The sequence below is a fragment of the Rhinopithecus roxellana genome, chromosome 13 (genome assembly GCF_007565055.1).
Source record: "Rhinopithecus roxellana isolate Shanxi Qingling chromosome 13, ASM756505v1, whole genome shotgun sequence".
NCBI classification, from domain to species: Eukaryota; Metazoa; Chordata; class Mammalia; order Primates; family Cercopithecidae; genus Rhinopithecus; species Rhinopithecus roxellana.
In genome coordinates, this window is record NC_044561.1 from 95,154,183 (window position 1) to 95,167,441 (window position 13,259).

The window sequence follows — 13,259 nt, forward strand, 5'->3', positions numbered from 1 at the left end:
AGCATTCCTTTACACCAACAATAGACAAGCAGAGAACCAAATCATGAATGAACTCTCATTCACAACTGCTACAAAGAGAATAAAATACCTAGGAATACAGCTAACAAGGGATGTGAAGGATCTCGTCAAGAACTACAAACCACTACTCAAGGAAATAAGAGAGGACCCAAACAAATGGAAAAAGATTCCATCATCATGGATAGGAAGAACCAATATCATGAAAATGGCCATACTGTCCAAAATAATTTATAGATTCAATGCTATTCCCATCAAACTACTATTGACATTCTTCACAGAATTAGAAAAAGCTACTCTAAATTTCATATGGAATCAAAGAAGACCTTGTATAGCCAAGACAATCCTGAGCAAAAAGAACAAAGCTGGAGGCATCACACTAGCTGACTTCAAACTATACTACAAGGCTACGGTAACCAAAACAGTATGGTACTGGTACCAAAACAGACATACAGAACGAATGGAATAGAACAGAGACCCCAGCAATAACACCACACATTTTCAACCATCTGATCTTCAACAAACCTAACAAAAACAAGCAATGGGGAAAGGATCTCCTACTAAATAAATGATGCTGGGAAAACTGGCTAGCCATATGCAGGAAACTGAAACTGGATTCCTTCCTTCCACCTTATACTAAATTAACTCAAGATGGATTAATGACTTAAATGTAAAACCCAAAACCATAAAAATCCCTGGAAGAAAACCTAGGCAATACCATTCAGGACATAGGTATGTGCAAAGACTTCATGACAAAAATGCCAAAAGCAATTGCAACAAAAGCCAAACTTGACAAATGGGATCTAACTAAACTAAAGAACTTCTGTACAGCAAAAGAAACTATCATCAGAGTGAACAGGTAACCTACAGAATCGGAGAAAATTTTTACAATCAACCTATCTGACAAAGGTCTAATATCCAGAATTTACAAGGAACTTAAACAAATTTACAAGAAAAAAAAAAAGAAAACAAATACCACCATCAAAAAGTGGGCAAAGGATAAGGATAAGAACAGACACTTCCCAAAAGAAGACATTTATGTGGCCAAGAAACATATGAAAAAAAGCTCAACATCACGGATTATTAGAGAAATGCAAATCAAAACCACAGTAAGATACCATCTCACGCCAGTCAGAATTGTGATTATTAAAAAGTCAAGAAACAATAGATGCTGGTGAGGCTGTGGAGAAATAAGAATGCTTTTACACTGTTGGTGGGAATGTAAATTAGTTCAACCATCATGGAAGACAGTATGTTGATTCCTCATGGATCTAGAACCAGAAACACCGTTTGACCCAGCAATTCCATTACTAGGTATATACCCAAAGGAATATAAGTCATTCTACTACAAAGACGCATGCACACATATGTTTACTGCAGCACTATTTACAATATCAAAGTCATGGAACCAACCCAAACACCCATCAATGATAGACTGGATTAAAAAAATGTGGTACATATAAACTATGGAATACTATGCAGCCGTAAAAAGTAATGACATAATGTCTTTTGCAGGGACATGGATGAAACTGGAAACCATTATCCTCAGCAAACTAACACAGGAACAGAAAACCAAACACTGCATGTTCTCACTCATAAGTGGGAGTTGAACAATGAGAACATGTGGACACAGGGAGGCGAATATCACAAACCAGGGCCTGTTGGGGGGTGGGCGGTGATGGGAGGGAACTTACAGGACAAGTCAATAGATGCAGCAAACCTCCATGGCACACGTATGCCTATGTAACAAACCTGCATGTTCTGCATGTGTATCTGAGAACTTAAAGTAAAATTAAAAACATAAAATAAAATAAGAGCTCAAGCCTGTAATCCCAGCACTTTGGGAGGCCGAGACGGGCGGATCACGAGGTCAGGAGATCGAGACCATCCTGGCTAACACGGTGAAACCCCGTCTCTACTAAAAATACAAAAACTAGCCGGGCGAGGTGGCGGGCGCCTGTAGTCCCAGCTACTCGGGAGGCTGAGGCAGGAGAATGGCGTAAACCCGGGAGGCGGAGCTTGCAGTGAGCTGAGATCTGGCCACTGCACTCCAGTCCGGGCGATAGAGCGAGACTCCGCCTCAAAAAAAATAAATAAATAAATAAAATAAAATAAAATAAAATAAAATAAGAAATAAACATAAATAAATAAAACTTGAACAGACAAGGAGTTACTTTTATGAATGAGCAAAGAAAGTGGTTTCTTGAAATGGAATCTACTTCTGATGAAGATGCACTGAACATTGTTGAAATGTCAACAAAAGATTTAGAATATTACATAAACTTAGTTGTTAAAACAGAAGCAGGGTTTCAGAGGATTGACTCCAGTTTTGAAAGTAGTTCTGCTGTGGGTAAAATATCAAACAGGATTTCATGCTACAGAAAAATCTTTCATGCAATGATGAGTCAGTTGATGTTGCAAACTTCATTGTTGTCTTATTTTAAGAAATTGTCACCACTACCCTAATCTTCAGCAACCACTACCCTGAATGGCCAGCAGCCTTTGATATCGAGGCAAGACCCTCTGTGACTTGCTGAAGACTCAGATGATCATTAGCATGTTTTAGCAATAAAATATTTTTAAGTTAATTTTTAAATTGTGTCTAAAAATAACTGATTTTTAAGACACAAAGCTATTGTACATATATAGTATAATCATGACTTTTATATGCAGTGGGAAAAAAAACTGTGTATTTTTTATGTTTTTTCAATATTCAGTATATTGTGGTGGTCTAGAACCGAATTTGCAATGCTGCTGCAGTATGCCTGTACCTCATATAGGAACAGAGTCATACTATATTTGTCCTTTTATGTCTGGCTTATTTCACTCAGCATAATGTCTTCAAGGTTCCTTCAGGTTGTAGCATGTGTCAAAATTTTATTCTGTTTTAGGGCTAAACAATATTCCATTGTAAGTGTATGCAACATTTTGTGTAAACACTCATCCATCGATGGACACAAGTGTCTGTTCAAGTGCCTTCTATGCTTTTAGGTATATTCCATTCTCAGTCTCTTTTGCTGTTTCCTCCAAGTCTCCTCAAAGTCTAAATGCTGGCAATCCCATGTCTCAGATCTCAAACCTCTTTCTTTTACACCTATATTCCTTAAGAGACCTCACCCAGGCTTTGAGCCTCAAATGCCCACATTTATATCTCCAGGGCCAACACCTTCCCTGAGCTTCAGACTTGTGTCTAACTGTCCTGACATTATCAAGTAAAATTCTAGCAGGCATCTCAACATTTAAATATCCAAAACCAAATTCTGGATTTTTTTCTGTTTAAATATGCTCTTCCTTCCTTCTTATCTGAGTACATGGCAACCCAATTCTCCCAATTTTCTGGGCCCAAACCCTAATAGTTGTTCTAGAATCTTTTCTTTTGCTCATACTTCACATCCAATACATTACCAAACCCTGTGTCTCTATCTTAAAACATACTCAGATTCTGTCATTTTGTTCACCACCTCTCCAGCTACCCCCTCAGGCAAAAGTCACCATCATCACCTCAGGATATCTGCAGCAGCCATTTCATTGGTCTGCTCGCTTCTTCTTTTCTCTCTTGTGGTTTACTCCCAACAGCCACCAGTGGAACTTTCAGAAGCTCAGATCTTGTCACTTCTCTGCTCAGAACTTTCAGATGCCTTCCCTCTTCCATCAGAAGAAAAGCCCAAGTCATTTTCATGGCCTACAAGGTCTGAACTCTACTGTAGCCACATTGGCCTTCTTCTATTCCTGAAACATGCTTTGCTCTTGCTGTATTCCCAGCAAAGAGGAAAGCTCTCCCTCTCTAAATACATGTCTCTACTCATATAACTGCATCCTATCAAGAGACCTTTCTCCACTATGGCTCTGTAAAGCAGCAGATGCCTTCCCAGCACTCATTGTCTCAGATCTCCGATCCTGCTTTATGCTTCTCACTGAGACTTATGTTTCCCCTACCCCATGAGGTGCTGGAACCTGCTGATAGGTCTACTGGCCATGGTGTGTATTGCTTTCTAACTCTTCATTCAACGACGTCAGGTTGATAGCTTGAAATTTGCCTCCATGGAAATAGTTACCTGAAGGAAGTCAACACAGCAAATCAGGGATTTCTTTTCTTTTTTCCTTTTTCTTTGTCTTTTCTTTTTTCTTTTTTTTGGAAACAGAGTCTCGCTCTGTCGCCCAGGCTGGGGTGCAGTGGCGCGATCTCGGCTCACTGCAAGCTCCGCCTCCTGGGTTCACGCCATTCTTCTGCCTCAGCCTCCCGAGTAGCTGGGACTACAGGCGCCCGCCACCACGCCCGGCTAATTTTTTGTATTTTTAGTAGAGATGGGGTTTTACCGTGTTGGCCAGGATGGTCTCGATCTCCTGACCTCGTGATTCGCCCACCTCGGCCTCCCAAAGTGCTGGGATTACAAGTGTGAGCCACCATGCCTGGCAGATTTCTTTTTTTAAGACCTAGTTTAAAACTACCACCACTTCCTCACTCTTAAATAAAATGCTATATGATGGCATAGCTGTTTGTCTTTTTGTTCATTGCTGTTTTCCAGCGCCTGTAACAGTACCTGGCAGAAACAGTCACTCAATGACTTCTGTCTAATCAATAAATAATGAAGTAAAAAAGCTATCATGTTTATGTAGAGATTAGGAAAGAAAGCCTAATCAATTTTTAAAATTTGATTTTACTCTAATCTACCTTATGTGATTCTGATGATACTACGTACCACCTAGAATTTAATTGTGGCCTAGATATTTACAAAGAATCTACATTAAAATTAACATTGCATATCTGACATAACTGCCCTTTACTAATAGAATAAACTAGTTGTCAGATCAGCATGACAAGCAGTTTATTTTGTATAACTATAAAAATATTTTTCAATGACATTGCTGCATGCATTCTTGAGAGCTGGAAATTGGCAGCACACAGTTTTCATGTACTAAAGTTGGGAGAGCCTCTGTGACCGTGAGGTCACTCCCTGTGGTGTCCAAAAGCAATCCTAGAATGCTTTTGAGAAGCCACACATAAAGAAGCTTGACACAAGTGTTTAATCCTTTTTGTTGGCATAGCACCTTACCTTGGCCAGAGTGTGACCTTTTTTTTTTTTTTTTTTTTTGGTTCACTTGGTTTGTATGATGAAGGTAAGAAGTTTCAGGTTATGTAAACTTACTCAACATTAGTTTTCAAATCTGTAAGGTGGAAAGCCATGGGTGTTTAACTTCTCAATTTAAAAGCTGGAATCAAGGGCTAATGGAACTTACATACCTAAAACTATGTATCCCATGCCCCATTTCATAGATGAGGAAGTAGAGGTGCCAGCAGACAGCACAACTGCCTTACGCCTGTTAATGGCAAAGCTGGCACTTAAACCCACATCTCCACTTTCCCCACTTTTCCATACCCCTAAGCACTCGATACATGCTGAGAATCATGAGGATGAAGAAATGATCTTGTTCAGCATCACTTTTAAAACTTCTCCGATATGTATTGCCCACAGTAAAAATTACACTTTATGCTGTGACTCAGAACATACAGTCACATACATGAAAAAAGTTTCACAAAACCACTTGCTCTGTACAAGACAAGGTTATTTTCCACTCTCATCAAGTTTATTTTATTTTATGAAAGCTGCACATGAGCCATTGAATGGATCCGATGGATCAGGCACTGCTAATAGATCAGAGGCCGCAGTGATAAACACTCTTTTTAAAAGTAAAGATCTTTTTGAAGTGACGATCCAGAAAGTACATGTATAAGCACAGACAAGATATATATATACCACAGCATCTTGCCCTTATGTGTGCTTCACAAAACCAGGGAGGGCGGGAAGGAAGGAGAGAGAGAACAAGAAAAAAAGTAGGCACCTTTTAGATTTCAAAGGATACTGTGTTTCTTTTCTTTTGGTTATTACATTTGGATAAAGATCTCCCAAGTTCTCTCTAATGTGAAATTTTAAAACTGGCAACTTGAACAAAGGTTATATACAGAAAAGAAGATCTGGAATTGCATGTATTGTGTTGGGTGTTGACATTTAAATTCATAAACAGGGTAACACATGGAAGCTTTTCCATTTCCTATAAATGTTATTTCAAATTACAGCAGGCACAAAAAACAGTTCATTTTCAACCAGATCTTGAATTTTTATGTAATGAGATTCTGTAAAAAACAAAAATAATATGAATATAGACATAAATATTTGTGGGGTGCCTGGGTATTTTGATAAATATCTGCTTCACAAATATTCTTCCTTCCTATGGTCTATAAGCCCCCGCAGAAAGTCTTGCACTCAATCTGTCCTTTTGTTACAATGCCTTTCTGTCCTAAGTTTCCAGGTTTTCTTCACTTTATCCTGATGTCTTTATACTTTTAATACTTTAAGTCCTGCTGCTGCTTTTGTTCTAACCAACTCAATGGTCTAGTTTTCCTCTTACAGGCCATACACCTTCTGCTACATGGTAGTTATACTGTAATCGTGATGCAATTCTCTGATGGGCAGCTAGTCTCTCTTTTGGGCCACCCCATATGACACTGTTAGGTGGGGAGGCCAGGAGCTGCCAAGCATGGTGTGCAGAGGGTAGTATCCAAGGGAAAACCGAAGATGGAAAAGGACCTGTTATTAGTCCATTCTCACACTGCTATAAAGAACTTCCCGAGATGGTAGTTTATGAAACAAAGAAGTTTAACTGACTCACAGTTTTGTATGGCTGAGGAGGCCTCAGGAAACTTACAGTCATGGTGGAGGATGACGGGGAGGCAGGCACCTTCTTCACAAGGAAGCAGGCGAGAGAGTGAACTCAGGAGGAACTACCAAACACTTACAAAAGCATCAGATCTCGTGAGAACTCACTCACTATCACGAGAACAGCATAGGAACTGCCCCCCATAATTCAATTACCTTCACCTGGACTCTTCCTCGACACATGGGGATGATGGGAATTTACAATTCAAGATGAGATTTTGGGTGGGGACACAGCCAAGCCATATCAGAACCCCTTCCAGAACCTTGGATGGCATACTGATGAAGAAAAAGAGGCACCTAGTCCTTGGTGACATTAACTGAGCAGTGGAATGAAACTTCACCTAAAACTGGCAATTCCACTGAAATTTTCAATACATTCCAGTCATTTTCAATAAATTATCTTTTTATTTATCCAATTTGAGCTGAGGTTTTCTCTGGAAATTTGAAGATTTTAAACTGATAGTAATAGCAACTTCTTTCTTGCCTGTCAATCCACAACCCCCTTTGAGATAAGCCCCTCCTCTGATCCCTCTTGCTGACATAAACTTATCCAAATTAAGTGACTGAAATGAAAAGTGGCATTCTACAATTCTGACTTGAATTTTTTAGTGATAACAAAAACAATGTTACTACCAACAATATTCGCTAATATTTAGTAAGTACTTATTATACACCAATAGTAAGTTAAGGCAGTGGTGCTCAAATTTTGCTGCAAATTTGTTTTTCAAATCCATCATGCCCACACCACACCTGTATCAATTTGATTCTTATGGTACCAGCATTTCTGGAGGTGGAAAACACACATCAGCATTTCTGAAAGTTTCCCAGGTAATTCCATGAGCAGTTAAATTTGAGAACTCCTGTGCTAAACGTTTCCTAATGAATTATTTCATTTAATCCTTATAGCAACCATTTCAAGTACTTATTATTATCATTATCATCACCATTTAGCCAACAAGGAAGAAGCTGGAGTCTCAGGAAAGCCACACAGGTAATATTTAATAGAACCAGGCTTTGAAAATATTAAAGGAAAGTGAGGTTCTCGAACATCAGCAAGGAATAGGAGGGGAAAAAGGGAAGTCAGGAGCATAGGTAATCTGAAGAGAAAGCAATCAATCCCTCCAAGAAAGACTTGATGGAGAAAAGCTGTCAAAGTCAGAGTATTCTGAGTGTTAAAAATCCATCCTCACGAGAAGCATTTTAGGATCTAACAGTGGTTTATCAGCTAGCACAGTACAGGCGCTACTTCTGTTCATTTGTCACTGTTCAGTAGACATTTATCAAACTACATCCATAAACGAAACACTTAACTGATAAGCAAGCTGTGTACTGCAATAAAAGAGACAGATCCAAGCCTGAAAGAAACCCTCCATGTGGCAGCAGAATTCACTTTGACTCCCAATGCCTGGAGACAAAGGGGGCTCTGAAGCAGTGTCGGCAACTGTCTTTAACTAATATCGATATTGAAATTGCAAGTTAGGCCAATAAACTTAGGTTCAAAGACAAATTTCATAGCTACATTATCAATATAGTTCTTGGAGCTAACAGGCTTATATGAAATTTGGCTGAAATGTTGTTGGTGGAAGAAGAAAAAATATTCTTTCCTATACTAAAAACTGTGAGCAATTTTGAATCATCAACAAAGCATTAATTATGGTAAGTCTGATACAAAACTGAGAGGCTAAACTATTGAAATTCCATGTTACTAAGGAGATAAATGTAAATAACAGACTAGTTTCATATGAAACACTTATAGAAGCCTTCCTGAATACAGTTCTAATTTTTCTTTCTAAAAATCTTTGTGTTTTACATTTTACCATAGATCACTTTAACCCTTTCAGCAAAAAGTAAAATAAAATAAAATAATTAAAAAGCATAGCAGCTGTGTGTTTGCTGTGTCATAGAATTTGCTGGCACCTACTGCCTTTTTATGCCTCTGAAGAATAATTATTCCAGGTGATTTTTTTTGTCTTGCATCTCCAAAGCAACAGATCATTTTAATGTCAGAGAAAGAATTTTGACTTTTAAAAGATAAAACAAAAGTTGTGGGAAGACACTCAAATAGAAAATAGCTGGTTTTATATCAATTATGGAAAGAGGCATTGAGCTCCTAAATGGCAACTGTACTTCTGTGTCTGCCAATACCCTCTCTGCCAGAAATGAAGTATGTAAAGTACTAAATTTTAAATAAAATGAAGAATAGTTTTAGCTTTGATGGCAAGTCAACATATCCTGCTACTATATCCTACCAGATCATCTAAGCTTAAAAAAAGTATGTTCTTCATCCAATATTTAAAAAGAATCTTCAAAAAATAGACTGAAAACACTTCTTTGAATATTTCTTCAGTTAAGATTTTCAAACCAAAACAAATGACACTGCACACAATTCATCCCAAAGTATGCTGATCTTTACTAGTAACATTTGCAGAATGAAGAGCACACACCTTTTGGCATGGTGGATGAAATCATTTCAGTTGCAGAGCATTTCAGTATGGGAGTTCTATTCATCATGTCTAATGGTGAGCTCCCATATGTTTACGAGGTTCAAAGATTTTTTCAAATAATTTCAAGCACTTTTTAATCATTTAGAATTACCCAGTAACCTGGGCATTGTTGTTGTTGTTCTTTCAAACAAAGGCAAAATCAGAGGACATAAAGCAAGCCCTTATGTCCAAGAGCCCACAAATTTGTTCATTGTTCCTATCGTTTAATAAAAGTGAAAGTGTTTGGGACATACTGGCTATTGTGTTTTACAACATCTACAACACAGAAACTTTTAATTGGGGCAATTAATTGATATGGTGACACAGCTAAACAATCAAGGCAGCATCTGGTGCATGCACAACACTCAGCCTCTTACCTTGGGAGCTTTGGCGTGTCTCCCACATCTGGCATCTTTGACAAGGCTGAGATCCAGTAGCTCCGTCTCCTGGAAGGCAAAAACGTGAAATCATTAAGCAACCACACAGATCTTTCCTCTTTGTTTTATGTTATTGACATCACTTAAAAAATTATCTTGAGACTTGACTGAAGATTTCTCTGCAGTTGGGATATTTCTTTCCTCTTACATCACTTCTCAATTGAATTAGAATGGAAACAAAAAGACAGCTAACTGCTAACTGCTCAGTTATACATTTTGAAAGCAAAAAGTGTGTGGTTATGTCCCCAGTCTATCCTAAAAGCCATTCCTAAATCATGATGAATCAGGTCTTCTTGTTCTTCCTTTTGAATATAATCCTGGGAGTCACTGAGCATAGGTGAGGGTATGAGAGTATGTCGGTGGAGAGAAGGATTAGGGAGGAGGACAGAGTGAGATGCTCCCATCGGCTCACATACATACCCAGCTTATCTGGCCAAGGCAGAGATACGAATCTGCCTCCCACAGCCACCAGCCTTTTGCACACATACCTCATGCCCTGATCTTTTCACTTAATCATTACCCATTATTGAACACCTGTAATACACAAGTTACTCTAGGGAATAAGGCGTACAAGATATGATTGCTTTCCTGGATGGACCTGTCCTCAAATAGGAGTGTAAAGAAATGTGTATGTGTAAGACAAGGGGGAATGTGTTAATGACAATTTTAAAGTCAACTACCATGGTTGGGGAGCAGCAAAGACAACACAGTTTTTTTCCTAGGAGCTCAGAGAAAAGTTTATGACAAATCATTAAGCTTGGAAAAAAGAAGTTGGGGGGGGATCCTCCCAGTTGGAGGGGAACATATGAGCAAATGCCTAGATGAGAAAGGCCCAGAGGTTTTGGCTGAACCTTGAGGCATTCGTGACCTTTAGACACTTAGAGACAGAGAACATTACAGGGAAAGGAGGTAGGGAGAAGGATAGAGAAGCATCCAGGAGTGAAGAACTGCAAAGGTGCAGGCACAATGGTGTTGTAGAAGGATGGAAGCGGATTCACATGGGAGGACATTCAGTATTCCATTTGGCTAGAGCATAGAACATGTGACAAGAAGTCATGGGAGATGACACCAGAAAGGAATATGGGCCAAAGAACGGAAACCCTAAATGTCTGGCTAAGGCGACTGAGCCATGAGGTTTGTGACACACACAGGTTGCTGCATTAGACAGTGAACTCTACCACCAGCCAGACAGGACTGTGGTGCAGTGAGCAGTTGTCTTAAAGTGACTCCAGATGTCCTAACTGTGATTTCTGGGCAATGAGCAAGTTGGATGGAGCATCAAGTCCCCTTCTCCCAGCAGGAGGCACTGTATCCTAATTCAGTTGCCAATAGAACCTCTGGATAGGAGGGGCTCTAAAGTCTTAAAGGCCAAGCTCCCTAAGAACCAGCACCTTTTGTTCTTAGGCAGCTTTTTTAAACAGCTGCTGCCAGTTCCAAATGTCTGGTGCAAACTGATCTGATTATTTTTCTGCACCTAAAATTGCCTTGTAATAAGGGCCAAACTAAAGGTGAAGTCTCACCCCTCGAATGCAACCCACACAGCAGGTCCAACAGAACACCTGATACACCTCTCTGTGGGATGAAGGGTGAACAGGAAACAGTGGGTCTCTGCTCTTGCTCACGCTGACCTTTAAGTTTCCTTTCCCCCATTTTAGAGGGTTCCTTAGCCCATTTCATGCTATGTCTGACCCTGTGGAAATCCTCCCAAACCCCTGGGGTGTGACAGGTGGCAACCCAGCAAGGAACTTGTGGGTCAGAGTGACTGATGCCACAGTTCCCTGAAGGCCACACCATCCACAATATTGGAGGTTACCTTATGAGTGTTAGAAAACAATGGTCTCAACCATGTTCAATGCTTCACTTAGGACGCAAATGCACATTATAGGACGCTCTCTGAAGAAATGGTGGAAAAACCAGACGTGAGTAAGTTAAGCATATGCCCAAGTTTCTTCATCTCTACAGCAATGACAACCAAAATATTTGCTAGAAGAGGAGAAACAGTAAGGGAACCAAGCTTGAAGAAGTTTAATCTAGAAGATGGGAAATTGGAGATCTGAGAGATGAAAGACGAGAGACAAAATGAAGGTAAGTAATTGAAAGAAAGAGGAGAGAGATGGCAAAGGACGAACTGACTGAAGGAAACAGGGAAGTCATAAAACACGCTGCAGTTTCCACCTTTCCTACCCTGAGACTTAGAAGTTTGGGCAAATTGATAGTGCATTCTGGAGAGGTTGGTTTGAGGGCTTTATACAAGTGGAAATGCCAGTAATTAATTCATTGGAGCATTATTTATTGAATGCCTACAATGTATCAGGTATATGCCAGTACTGAGAAACTAGAACATATGAAGATAAGATCCCAGTTTTGATGAGCTCATACAAACAAGCCAAATACTATACGCTAAAGGAAATATTTCGAAGTGCCCTACGGACATGGGCTACAGAGAGCTATGGCATGATTTCAGCCAGTACACAAGGATGAGACAGAGTTCGCCAGCCTTATAACTGTGTGATTGGGGTGGGAGGGTGGGTGGTGGTTTCAGAGAGAGGAAATTGCGGGTAGAAAAATCACAGAAGCAGCAATTGTGTGCAGAAAACTACAACTTACATAGGATATGTCAGAGGTATATGGAGCATCAGCAATAATCACTTTGGGATTTAGTAGTCATTACATGGGTGTTCTCTTAATAATTATTTATAAAACACTAACATTTATGTTTGATGTAATTTTTCATATATATAGCATGATGTTTTACATCTATGTAGGATAAAAATCTCTCTCACACACACAGTATGTTTACCTAATTAACAGTAATATTTTCTTTTCTTCTTCTTTTTTTTTTTTTTTTTTTTTGAGAGACAGAGTCTCACTCCATCATCCAGGCTAAAGTGCAGTGGTGCAATCTCAGCTCACTGCAACTTCCACCTCCCAGGTTCAAGTGATTCTCGTGCCTCAGCCCTCGAGGAGCTGAAATTACAGGCATGCACCACAATACTCAGCTAATTTTTGTATTTTTAGTAGATACAGCATTTTGCTATGTTGGCCAGGCTGGTCTCGAACTCCAGACCTCAAGTGATCCACCCGCCTTGGCCTCCCAAAGTGCTGGGATTGCAAGCATGAGCCACCATACCCGGTCTGTAATACTTTCTATTTAAGGAAATTCCTCCCAATTGAAGAAACAATAGACTTACACATAACTTGTTTGATTATATACACGAAGCCCAAATTGAATTAACAAAGAACTAGATCTTAGCAGGCATCATTACATAGACTTTTGCATTACAGATAATGAACTCTGTATTCCACTTCCAGGATTCATTCCCCAAGCCACAGAAGGGTAGTTAACGCCAACTGTGTGCATGAAAACCACCGCAGGGCACTATCATCCAGGGTAATGTGGTGTAGGGAAGACCCAGGTGGAAAAGCTGTCCATGAACTCATTTGGCTAGAAAGCAATGATTAAAGTAGTGTCTCCCACTTCTATTAACATGCCACAGCTACCCCTCTGGAGTTTAACTGCATCCCTTTCTCTCTGCCACTAAAAAGAAAATGAGGAACCCAATGCATGACCACAAAAGTGTTTCTTGTATCATTAAAACTTTTTCTAG

The 13,259-nt window shown here is 39.5% G+C and overlaps 1 protein-coding gene across 3 annotated transcripts in view; it reads right to left on the reverse strand.

The window, feature by feature from the left end:
• The window catches only part of PLCB1 (phospholipase C beta 1), a 587,065-nt gene extending 577,407 nt beyond the window's left edge, over window positions 1-9,658 (reverse strand). For all 3 annotated transcript variants that reach the window (XM_030915597.1, XM_030915595.1, XM_030915596.1), the window contains exon 1: window positions 9,592-9,658. The gene's annotated coding sequence lies outside the window, so the exon portion shown is untranslated. The remainder of the gene's footprint in view (window positions 1-9,591) is intronic.
• Between the last annotated feature and the right edge of the window lie 3,601 nt (window positions 9,659-13,259).